Source organism: Camelus bactrianus, chromosome 17, assembly GCF_048773025.1.
Source record: "Camelus bactrianus isolate YW-2024 breed Bactrian camel chromosome 17, ASM4877302v1, whole genome shotgun sequence".
NCBI classification, from domain to species: domain Eukaryota; kingdom Metazoa; phylum Chordata; class Mammalia; order Artiodactyla; family Camelidae; genus Camelus; species Camelus bactrianus.
Genome location: NC_133555.1, coordinates 42,355,105 through 42,366,849, shown reverse-complemented (window position 1 = coordinate 42,366,849; position 11,745 = coordinate 42,355,105). Strand labels below are relative to the sequence as shown.

The 11,745-nt window shown below is 46.2% G+C and overlaps 1 non-coding gene across 1 annotated transcript; it reads right to left on the bottom strand.

Annotated features, from left to right (window-relative positions):
• TRNAP-AGG (transfer RNA proline (anticodon AGG)) lies at nucleotides 1-77 on the bottom strand. Its single transcript has one exon. It is a non-coding gene; the product is annotated as a tRNA-Pro (tRNA).
• Nucleotides 78-11,745: the final 11,668 nt, after the last annotated feature.

Sequence of the window (11,745 nt, the reverse complement as noted above, 5' to 3'; positions counted from 1 at the left end):
TGGAGGTGCTGGGGATTGAACCCAGGACCTCATGCATCCTAAGCACGCACTCTTACCACTGAGCTATATCCACCCCTGGATCCGTCCATTTCTAAGGGAGGGGTGTTGAAGTCTCCAAGTCTGATGGTGGATTCATCTATTCCTTTATCTTTGATTAACTGCAGTTTGAGTACAGTATGACTAGACATTGGTTTCTTTTTCTTTTTTCTTGTTTCTCTCTCTCTTTTTTGCGTGGTGGGGGCATTTATCCTGCTTGGTGTTCTCTGAGCTTCCTGAATCTGTGGTTTGGTGTCTGACATTAATTTGGGGGAAATTCTCAGTCATTATTGCTTCAAACTTTTATTCTATTTCTTTTTCTCTCTCCTTCCTCTGCTATCCCCATTACGTATATATTACACATTTTGTACTTGTCCCACGGTTCTGGTTATTCTGTTCCGTCTTTTTCCAGCCTTTCTTTCTCTTTAATTTTCACGTTTAGAAGTTTCTGTTGACACATCGTCAAGCCTTTCCTCGGTCATGTGCTGCTTACTCAATGATCCCATCAAAGGCATTCTTCATTCCTGTGTTCATATTTTTGATGTCTAGCATTTTACAAAAACTTCTTGGAATTTCCATCATTCTGCTTATATTCCCCATCTGTAATTGTCGTCTGCTTTCTCTGTTAAGGGTCCTTAGTGTATTAATCACAGTTATTTTAAACTCCCAGTCTGGTAATTCCAGCATCCCTGCCACATCTGAGTCTGGTTCTGATGCTTCGTCTCCCTCTTCAGACTGTGTATCTGGCCTGTTAGTATGCTTTGCAATTTCTGTTGAAAGCAGGACATTATGTACTGAATGGTGGGTTCAGACAATTTATCTTTTTAGTTCATAGGTCTCTGGATCAAGAGAAACTGTAACAAGCTTGATGCAGAGACATACCATCCTCTGATGGACTCTGATGCCATGGTTGATGTATTTTCCCCAGAGGGAGAGGGCGAGTATATTTTGTCTGAATATTTGGTGATCAGGAAAGGTTAGACTGTGTTACTAAGTTGGTTCTCACAGTGTTGTCAGCTGCCCCCCAGACACTTGGTAAACTGTACTTCCTTCATTCTCTGAGGTTGGTGGGGCCCCATGACCAGTTCTGGACATGAGTTACAAGTAGAACTGAAAAGTTCAGGCCTAAACATTTACTTGATGGTGTGTGTGAGACCTTCAGAATGTTTTTGTCTTCTTTAACAACCAGCACTGTTTCATTAGCTGGCTGCTAAATGAAGGCGTGGAGCCAAGTCCCCTGCTGACCTGCGATGGACGCCTTGTTTCCATGGGAGACGAACCTCTGAGCCACTGTAGCCTGGCGGTTACTTGTCAGCTTAGCAGAACGCAGCTGGACCTGACCAAGGGACCTTCTTCAGGTCTTGCTCACACGTTACCTCTTCCTCAAGGCCTTCCTGGACCCCTGTGTGAAACAGCAGCCCCACACCCACTCTGGCGCTCTGTCCCATCCTTACTTTTTCCTTCTCCCTAACATCTATCTCCAGCTAACTTTATATAGTTGGCTCATTCATTTTGTTGGTCGCCGGTCTCCCTCTGCTGTCAGAATGGAAGCCCACGAAGGCAGGGATGCTCTGAGTTTGGACTCCACTGAAAGCAGACCCTGAGACAGGGGCTCTGGTGCAGGTGTTCACTGGGGAGGTGATCCCGAGGAGTACAAAAGAGGGAATTGGGGAAGAGAGACAAAGAAGGGAGTGAAGCCAGTGCGGGATGCATTAATCAGCTCATCGCTGCGGTGGGCAGCTGGGGTCAACACTGGAGATCCTCTGAGAAGCTCTGTCAAACCAGTTTCAGAAATTCCCAATGTGGAGACAGAAGAACTGGAGTCTTAGACCCCAACTCCTGTCCCTTGTTGGCTGCAGGTTGCCCTGAGGGCATGAAACCTCCAGCACACGCAGACAGCCTGGTGAGTGGGCTGAGCAGGCTTCCCTGTTGCCAGAGAAAGTCTTCAGGTGGAGAAGCAGAGAGACACACAGCCCTGTGCACGGGAACGGTCCACCCGGTAGCAGGTGGGTCAAGGGGCCGTGCGGTGGGAGCATCTATAGCATATGCCATAGGGATTTTTGTTTTTTTTTTTATTCCCTGATGTAGTACCAGTCCCTAAACTGTATATTTTGTAATGAATACATGAATATTAGAGTGGACATTTGCTAAGTGTGTCCCCAGCATCCAGTTTCCCTTTTCTGATCAACCTCATCCCTATTTTCCCTTGAGAAACCATCTCTCCCAGTTTCTCAGCCTGGGCTTTTGTCGGTATTTATTGTTCCCATCACTAGTTCCTGGGGATGGGCCACTCCCCCATCCTAAAGATGATCTCTTTTACTCATCTCCCCCACCCTCTCCCACTCCAGTATTCTGTTTAGGGATGGATACATGACTCATTTGGGATCAGTGAGAGAATGAATTCCAGGGCTTCCTCTCTCTTTCTTTGAGTGATGTAGTAGAAGGATGTGAGGGCTGGCATAGCTGCAGCCATTTTGCCACCATGGGAAACCTTGGAACTTCTGGGATGACTGTATGAAGCTCAAAGAGAAAGCCAATAAGGCAGAGAGGAGAGGGAGAAAATCTGAATCTTGGGGGATATCTTTTGGAGTTGCTGAATCAAATCTCACTTAAAGCCAGAACTAAATCTGGATTTTTAATTGACATACCCCAATAAAAATGCCTTTATATTATGAGTCAGTTTGAGGTGAATTTTCTATCACTTGTGACTGGAGAGTCCTCACTGATTCTATTTCTACGTCACAGGCTTGTTGTGAGGTTTGAAATGGCACACAGATAATACTCAGGGAATGGTTACCAATATTGTTATTACAGTATATTTACTTTTATAGAGCTATGTTTGCTTTTTATTCTAGACCTGAACATCAGTGTGTTTCTGTTTCTCTTTTTGGTATTATTCGGTTTCTACCCCCAAAGGAGAGAGGCTGAGGTAGAGAGTGGATCAGCCCCAGGCTCCTGACCGCCAGCTTCAGCCTCGGGTCCTCCTTGTAAAACCACAGCTGGAGACCAACACAGAGGCCACGTGATGTGGCTCTAATTCCTCTGACATCTCATTTTCATTCTTTGATGATACTTGTCTGCATCCAGCTTACACATAAACGTTTCCAGTGAAGTGCTCCAAGAGCCTTTTTCAGAAATCTGAATCCACATGAAAACAACAGCAACAAGAAAAAGGTGTAAACTTTCCAGAACAGGCCCAGATTTTGAAAATGTGATAAAGAGGTTATTGTGCGTCCCAACTTTTCACACAAGAATTGGAGGAGATTTAACACCAGGAATAATAAACAGAGGAAAACCAGCTAATGCAGAGCAGATGGGCCTGCAAGGCAGTGTGCTAAGCATTTCAATGTCTTTCCCCTTGGACCTCTGGACTCGGGATGACTGAATGCTGGGACTTTTTAGTTCAAAATGAAGTGAATGCAGTTGGGGAAAGCATCAGTATTGCTGGTTTGATTTCTGGAGTGATTAGTGGACTAAAGTCTTTTAAGACCGTACTAGGTGGTGGGGATTTGACAATCACTACTTTTGTCCTGACCATGGCTCCATTTTACAGATGAGGAAGCTGAGGCTCTGAAAGTGTGACTCCCTTACTGAAGGGCACACAGCCAGTGAGACAGCAGAGCCAGGATCAGTCCTAGGTCTGTCTCATTGCATATGCCATGGTTCTGCAAACTGGGGTGATAGCTGAGTGGGGGGAAAGGGGTCATATATATACTGTCTCTCAAATTTATAGAAATACATGATAATTACATGGTAACAACCTTATTGAGGTATAATTGATAAATGGTAAGCTATACATATTTAAGCCATACAACTTGACAAGTTTTTCTTTTCTTTCTTTTTTTGTTTTGTTTTGTTTTGTTTTGTTCAATGGAGGTACTGGGGATTGAACCCAGGACCTCGTGCATGCTAAGCATGTGCTTTACCACTGAGCTATACCCTACTCCCATGATCTGGTAACTTTTGACCTGGGTCTATATGCGTGAAACGCTCACTGCAGTCAAGATAGTGAACATATCCATTACTTCCAGAAGCTTCCTCGTGCCCTTTTGTAATTCCTCCCTCCTGTCCCTCCCACCCTTGGTCTCAGACAGCCACTGCTCTGCTTTCTGTCACCATAAATGAGTGATATTTTCCAGAGTTTTCTATAAATGGAATCATACAGTATGTATTCTATTTTGCTTGTCTTCTTCCACTCAGTGTAACCTTTTGAGATTCATCCGTGTTATTACACGCTTGTTCCTTTGTGTGACCGAGGAGCATTCTGCCATGTGAATCTGCCATGGTTTGTTTGCCTGCTCATTTGTAGGTGGACATTGAGGTTGCTTCCAGTTGGGACCTATTACAAATAGAGTTGTTATGAACATTTGTGGTCTAGTCTTTCTGTGACATAAACTTTCTTGTCGCTTGGATAAATACCAAAGAGTGGTAGGGCTAGCTCATAGGGTAGGTTTATGTTTAACTTTTAAAGAAAATGTTAAGCTGTTTTTCAGAGCAGTTCCATCAGTTTACATTCCCACCAGCCGTGTATGAGTGTTGCAATTCCTCCTGACCTGCACTTGGTTTGGTCCGTCTTCTAAACTTTTGCCATTCTAATAGGTAGGTTGTGATATCAAATTTTCTTATGGTTTTAGTCTGCATTTCCCTAATGACTATTAGTATTGAGTATTGTTTTCATGTGCTTGTTTACCACTGATAGGCCGTCTTCAGTTAATTTTTGCATATTTTTAATTGAGTCATTTCTTGTCATTGAGTTGTGAGCATTCTTTATACTAATTGGATACAAGTCTTTTTAATAGATACCTGCTTTGCAAAGATTTTCTCCAAGTCTGGGCTTGTGTTTTCATTCGCCTAACAATGTCTTTTGAAGAAAAGACGTTTTTAGCTCTGGTGTGTCCAATTCATAGTCCACATTTCTTAACTTTTATTTTAAAAATCTTAGGTACAGTCTGTAAGAATCCTTTGGCTTGATTTTACAACTCAGATATGCAACCTTTTCTACAATCCAGTCTATATGTTGAATTTTTCTCAATTATCAAATGCTTAAAATAAAAATCATTCGTCATGTTTACGACACAATAACCTTGTATCTCCCTGAGAATAGCAGTTACTTGGTTCAGCTCAGTCTGTGAGCTCTGTTTCCTCAATGTTAAGTGTCATGCTTGGTAAGAGGGTGATGTCTTTCTTGCACAGCTGCTGGGTTGTCATTAGCTCAGGAGCCATGTATTTGAGAACCCCTGTTGGCTGGTCTTTGTGTGCTGCGCCCAGTTCTGGGATGAGAAGGGAGAGTCAGACACAGAGCCACCAGCGGGCGCTTTCTTGTGGGCAGGAACTTCCTCCTGGTGGCCCAGGCCCCTTGTCTAAAGACACAGAGACTCATACCCCTGCTCCTATGCAGAGGAGGCAGACGCCTCTACTGCTGCTCCCTAGCCCTGGGGCAGTGGGGACTGGCCACGCTGAACTGACCACTCCTACTTTGGTGCCCCAGCACGTTCCTCAGGTGCTCTGAGCTGCTCCATTCCTGCTCTCTGGTACCTTCAGGCTTTGAGCTTCATGGGAGCACCGCCCAACCTCGGCTTCTATGGAAGCGTCCTTTCCCAGTTGTGCCTAAGTATAAGATTCCTTTGAATATCTGATTAGACTACTTTCCATTGTTTAGGAATTTTAATGATTTCTTTCTATTTTTTTCCAGTTTTTTGGGAGAAGTATTTGGTTTGTTTATGTTAGAGGAGGTACTGGGGATTGAACCCAGGACCTTGTGCTTGCTAAGGATGCACTCTTAGCACTCTTACCACTTGAGCTATACCCTCCCCCTAAAGATTTCTTATCTAAAAGGAAACCCCTTCAATTTTCCAACATTATTATGGAGCAAAAGCACATTTTGTCTCATTTCTAGAGACCTGTGATGGGAGGAGAGGCTGTAACTGATGCTTGGCTGTCCAACCTGAATGGAACCTGTGGGTAATATTTGCATCTCAGTATTTGAAGGGCCACCAGTACAGACCACATTTGCCAAATGTTGTCATGGCAGTTTGGTTTGTGACTTTGATGTTGGCATCTCATTGGGGAAAGTTTACTGGGCCCACTAGCAGAGGGGAAGGCATGACTATTTTTAGAAAAGAAAATCTGGACGTGTCTCCCCATGCTGGAGACACCATGTGTCTGTGGTACAATTGACAGTCCCAGCCCAGCCCAGCCCAGCCTTCAGTCATCCCACTAAAGTACCAGACGTGATTCATTGAGGCAGACTTGTACCCTTCAGGCAAGCGCAGCTGTCAGCTGAGTACCACTGAGAACCTCAGGTGATGCCCCGTGAAACATAATTGAAGAATTGTTCAGCCAAACCCTGCCCAAATTCCCAACCCACAAAAGTGTGAGATAGAATAAGATGACTCTTTTAAGCCACTGAGTTCTGGGCCAGTTTGTTACACAGCAATTGGTAACCAAAACACTTGGCACATAATAAGTGCTCAGTAAATATAGGTCAGAGTATTTTGATGTCAAATTCCATTTCCCATGATAAATGCATAAGGGTCGCCAGGTTTGGGAGATGACTGCCCTGATCCCACCTTCCCGGACCCTCCCCTTCCCTCCCACACTGAGTCTCTGGGCAGCACTGGGACTCACCTCCCAGTTTGGTTCTTGTGCTCAGTGAGTCTTCATCTTAAACCCTCACTGTGAGTCTGTGTTAATTGTCCTCCTTCCGCATAAACACATCGCACCCGACAGCCCCCAATCCACTTCTGATTCCACCACTGGCCCATCTCCAGGGGTAATCTTGAGCCTGTGTTCTGGGCCCCAATTTCCATGTTTCTAAACTAACTGGACACTTGCCAAGAGCACATCCTGTTCCTGCTGTAGCTGCATCGCGTGTTTCCCGCACGCTTCATCCACGGCTGCTAAACAACCTCCAACTTTTTGGTGTTTGTTTTCTTCACTCCTCCCCACCCTATTTCCCTGTGTTGTTTAAGCTTGCCTTCGTCTCTCCTGCATTTTAAAAACCCTCCCGTGACCTCCTGTCTTTCTCCAAGGACCATCTCCACTGTCCTCCTTTCTCGCCTGCGCTGCATACCTCGGCCGCTAGTCAACTCTTAACATTCAGGCTTCAGTTGAGCTGCTGTTTAGGGGAGTTATTAGGGCCTCCCCTCCTCCCCATCAAGCACCCTGCTCTGTGCTCCTAAAGCCTCTCTCCCAGCCGTCTCCCCCATCCCAGCCCCTGTCATGCTGTTATTAATAGGTTTGTCGTCAGCTTCGCTCGCTAGATTGCTCTCTGGAGGGCACGCCTTGTTCACGCAGCTCAAGCGCTTAGCCATGCGGGGGCCTGGGACGCAGCTCTCCTTGCACGTTGGCAGACGACAGCAGCAACGGCAGCTTCTTCTGTTACTGCCGCCGATGTTGGTTGAGGCCTTCTGTGGGCCAGAGGTCATTCTCATCACGTGTGAATCTAGCCAAGAATTCCACGAGTGGGTGCTACTGTCATCCCCATTTTATAGATGGGGAGACTGAATCTCAGAGACATTAAGGAACTTGTTTTGTTTGTCTGTTTGCCTTTGTGCTACCAATAAGTGTTGGAGCTGAGATCACCAGGTTGCTGACTCCTGGATCAGTGAAACTCTTTTGGGAAAGACCTGGAGCTTGGACTTACATCAACATCATCTTTTATCTTTAACAAGAAATGAGTCTTGCCTGCGCTGTCTGCCCTTCTTCCCTCAGCTGCGTCTCCTAAATGTGACTGTTGGTGTCTCGGGGCCTCTGCTCCCTGCATGGATGTTCTGGGTTCAAAGTATATCTTCTTTGTTACATTTGGGGTTTTAAAAGCAATGGATCCCTTTGGTTAGTTTAAGCAGGAGAGGAATTTATTGAAGATACTAGGTCATTGTAGAATCTTCAGGAAAGTCTGGAAAGCAGGCTTGGAGGACCCCAACTCACAGCGGTGGGGCCAGTGCTGCCGCCGCTGTGGCATGGCCTCTGTCACTGCCACCTCTCTGGGTGGCCGAGCCCTCACTCTCGTCAGGATGGATTTCCACACCGAAGCACTTCTTCCTGGTTCTGGCTCCTGAGCCAAGTGTGGCATGGCCCTCTCTGATTGGTGGAAACTAGTCACATGCCTGGACCCCAGCTGCAAGGGAGGCTGGGACAAGGAGCTTCTACTTTTGACTTGGAGTGGGTGGACGCAGGAAGGGCTTTCATGATGCTGGACAGCCAGTAGACTGTAAATAGCCATGACAATACATTGTTTTAAAGATGAGGATGCGGAGCCTCAGGGAGGTCGGAAAATGCTGAATGCTCCCTGACTGGTCAAGGGCAGAGCTGAGATTTGAACCCAAGTGGCCCAATGGCCCAGCTCCCGACATATTCTTTCCTTTCACTATGTCTCCTCCGGTTGCAGATGATGCCTGCTGTTGGTCCTGTGCATGCGGAGGGCAGGGCTTCTAGAGGTGGGAGGTGTGGTGGAAGAGAAGGAAAGGTGGGCAGGTGGGGGCCGTTGGAATGGGGGCCGAGCCCAGGGAGCCAGCCAAGGGCATGAGAGGTCTCCACTCAATCTCCCTTCTCTTACTGGTCTGAGGAGAAGCCTGCATTTAGGTGTTGGGTGAATTGTGGCTGGGGAGGGCTGGATGCTCACAGGCACAGGCAGAAAAAGCAAAATCAAGTGGGCTGTCTGTGTCCTTCCCACAGAGTGGTTTTCGATTCCCAGGCTGTCTCGAGCATACCTGAAATACAGAAACAGTCTCAGGACGTCACAGTTGAGGATGTAATTGAGAGAAGCTAGGAGCATGGCCCTCGTCTCTCAGGCTCATGTGGGTCCGATTTCCATAAAATTTGTGGTGACATGAGACTAGGTTGGGTGGCAGACTGGATGTTTACAGTTTCAATTGTTTGTGTTTTAAATGTCTTGTTACTTATAACTTCCACGGGGGCAGGTATCCACTGATCCCCCGTCTGGCTGTTACTTTTGTGTGTTTATTTCCGTTCCTCTGTCCTCATGACTGTGAGGTGGGCACTACTGGTATCAAAATTGCAGATGAGGAAATGGATCTGCTGAAAGGTGTTGCAGCCCGCCCTGTGCCTGGCAGCTGCTAAGTGGTGGATCAGGATTTGGACTCAGGTCTCAAGCCTCAGGCCACAGGCAGGGCAATTCCTTCACTACAGAGCTATTTCCTGGGTAGGGAGGCCTGGGGCAAACCCCTCTGTATCCTTCTGGCCTGACTCTGAAAGGCGGCTGTGACGATGCAAGTCTATGACGTGGCTCCAGCTACCAACCCTGTCTGTCATCTTAGCACCGTGGCGAAGAGGTGTGTATTAGTTACCTACTGCTGGGTAGCAAACTGCCCCAAATTTGTATTTGTTTTCTATTACTGTGTAACAAAGTATCTCAAGACATAAGGACTTAAAACAATAAATGGTAACTATAATCACAGTTTGGGTCAGGAATTCAGTCACGGCTTCTCTGGGTGCTCCTGGCTCTAGAGTCTCTCATTACCCTGCTGTGAAGACGTTGGCTGTGGCGGCATCACCTGAAGGCCTCCCTGGGGTTGGGGGAGCTACTCCCCGGGTGGCTAACTCACAGGGTGGCAAGTTCCCCTCAGCATGGCCCTCCACGGGCTGCTTGAGTGTCCTCGCAACACGGCGGCTGACCTGGCTCTCCCTCAACTGGGTAATGTGGGAGAGTGAGAGGAAGGGGCAGTGCCTTTTATGGCCTGGCCACAGAAGGCGCACAACATCCTATCTTCCAGAAGAGGGTCGCAGCTCGTGTTCCAGGGAAGGGGGAGTTAGTCTCCATCTTCTGAAGGAAAGTGTGTCAGAAAATGTGTGGGTGTATCAAACCATCATGGAGTGATGTCTCCTGCCACCTGTATGCACGTCCCATCGTGGCATTATCACCCCTTCCTGTCCCACCAGAGCACTGCGTTTCCTGTGTGGTTTCCCTTGTGTGGAACCCTGGGGGTCACTCCTATAGCAAGATTGGGTCTTGAAGGGAAAGAAGAAAGAATTCAAGGGGAAAGAAAAGGCAACTTCGTCCAACTATTTTGGTGGGGGGGGAATCAGATTTATTTGTTTATTTATTTTGACAGAGGTACGGGGATTGAACGCACAACCTCGTGTATGCTGAGCATGTGTTCTACCACTGAGCTATACCCTCCCCTCAGAAAAAGCTACTTTGCATTATAGGTCGTGGCCAGCGGGCTGAGCTGGGAGCTGTGGGTTCTGGCTCAGCCTTCCACAAGGCACATCTGAAGCACGTGGGAACACAGGGGTCTTGAACTTTGAAGCCAGAGAAGGCCCTCAAATGGCACGCTTAACCATGAAGCCACTTTAAGAACAGAGTTTTGAATTTTTTCTCTTGGGCTCCAAATGAAAATAGCCATCTCTAAGAGGAAAAGAAATTGCACCATAATGATGATGAATTGTTATGAAATTGCTAACATTGACTACTAGCTTCCCAAGTGCCCAGCACTCGAGAGTGTGCTTTACAAGGCATGTCTCACTTAATCCTCACAACAACCCTCTGTGATTCTCTGTTTACAAATAGGGAAACTGAGGCTTGGAGAGGTTAAGTAATTTCTCAAGGTGATGTACACAATGCTATGGCTGAATGTATGTGTCCTCCCCAAATTTGTGTGTGGAAATGTGGCTGTCTTTAGAGTAAGGAAGTAATTGAGGTTAAATGAGGTCATAGGAGTAGGGCCCTGACCTGATAGGGGTGGTGTCCTCCTGAGACCCCAGAGAGCTGTTTCTCCCTCCACCTGTTTGCACTAGGAAGAGGTCACGTGACACATAGCAAGACAGCAGCTGTCTGCAACCCAAGGGGAGAGCTCTCACCAGACACCAACCCTGCTGGCACCTTGATCTTGGACTTAAGCCTTCAGAACTGTAAGAAAATACATTTCTGTCATCGAAACCACCCAGTCTGTGGTATTTTGTTAACGGCGGCCCCAGCAGGCTGAACACCTGACATCCCACCTGGGATTTTGAGCGCCAGAGCCCTCTCCCTGACTCATCGCCCTAAACTGCCTCCTAGAAATAGCATCGTTTCCAAACTTCCATGTTTTGACAAGTGGCATTCTAAGTTTAATATTTAAATTGGGGTGAGACATGTTTTAAAAACTTGGCCTTCTCTATGCTAACATTGATGGTTGTTACCGAGAGCAGTTTCACTAAATTTGGATCTCTGGGAAAAAAAATTTTTTTTTGGAGCATGGAAGCAGGTTGGGAATATTGTTCCCAATAATAACAGCAGTAGAACTTTTAGCTTATGAAATACTTCAGTGGGAAAGTATTTGCTTAAATCTCTGCCTCCTATTCTAGCTGAAGGTTTAGCGATAGGATTTGCCCTTCCCGTGAACTTTCTGGATTTCTAAACCATGTGGAAGTGTAGTTTGGCTCATATAAAAAAGTTGGGCAACTTTTAAAGAATTGACATCAAGAAATGCATTAAACTAAGTGTCAGTCATTTAGAGAATGATTATCAGGTAAAAAATGCAGTAGGTATTAATCATTCAGACAGTTCAGCAAGAAAAGCCCATAGTCTCAACTATAACCATGAATAACATTTCAGGTCAACATCCAGACTTATTTTTTGGGGAAGGGGGAGTATTAATTTTACTTATTGCTTATTCATTTTCTGTTTCATCCATTTTCTCTAGTATTATTTTAATTTAAAAAACTATTTTATAGTGTTTAAAAGCTACTTTCCACTTCCAGTTGTTA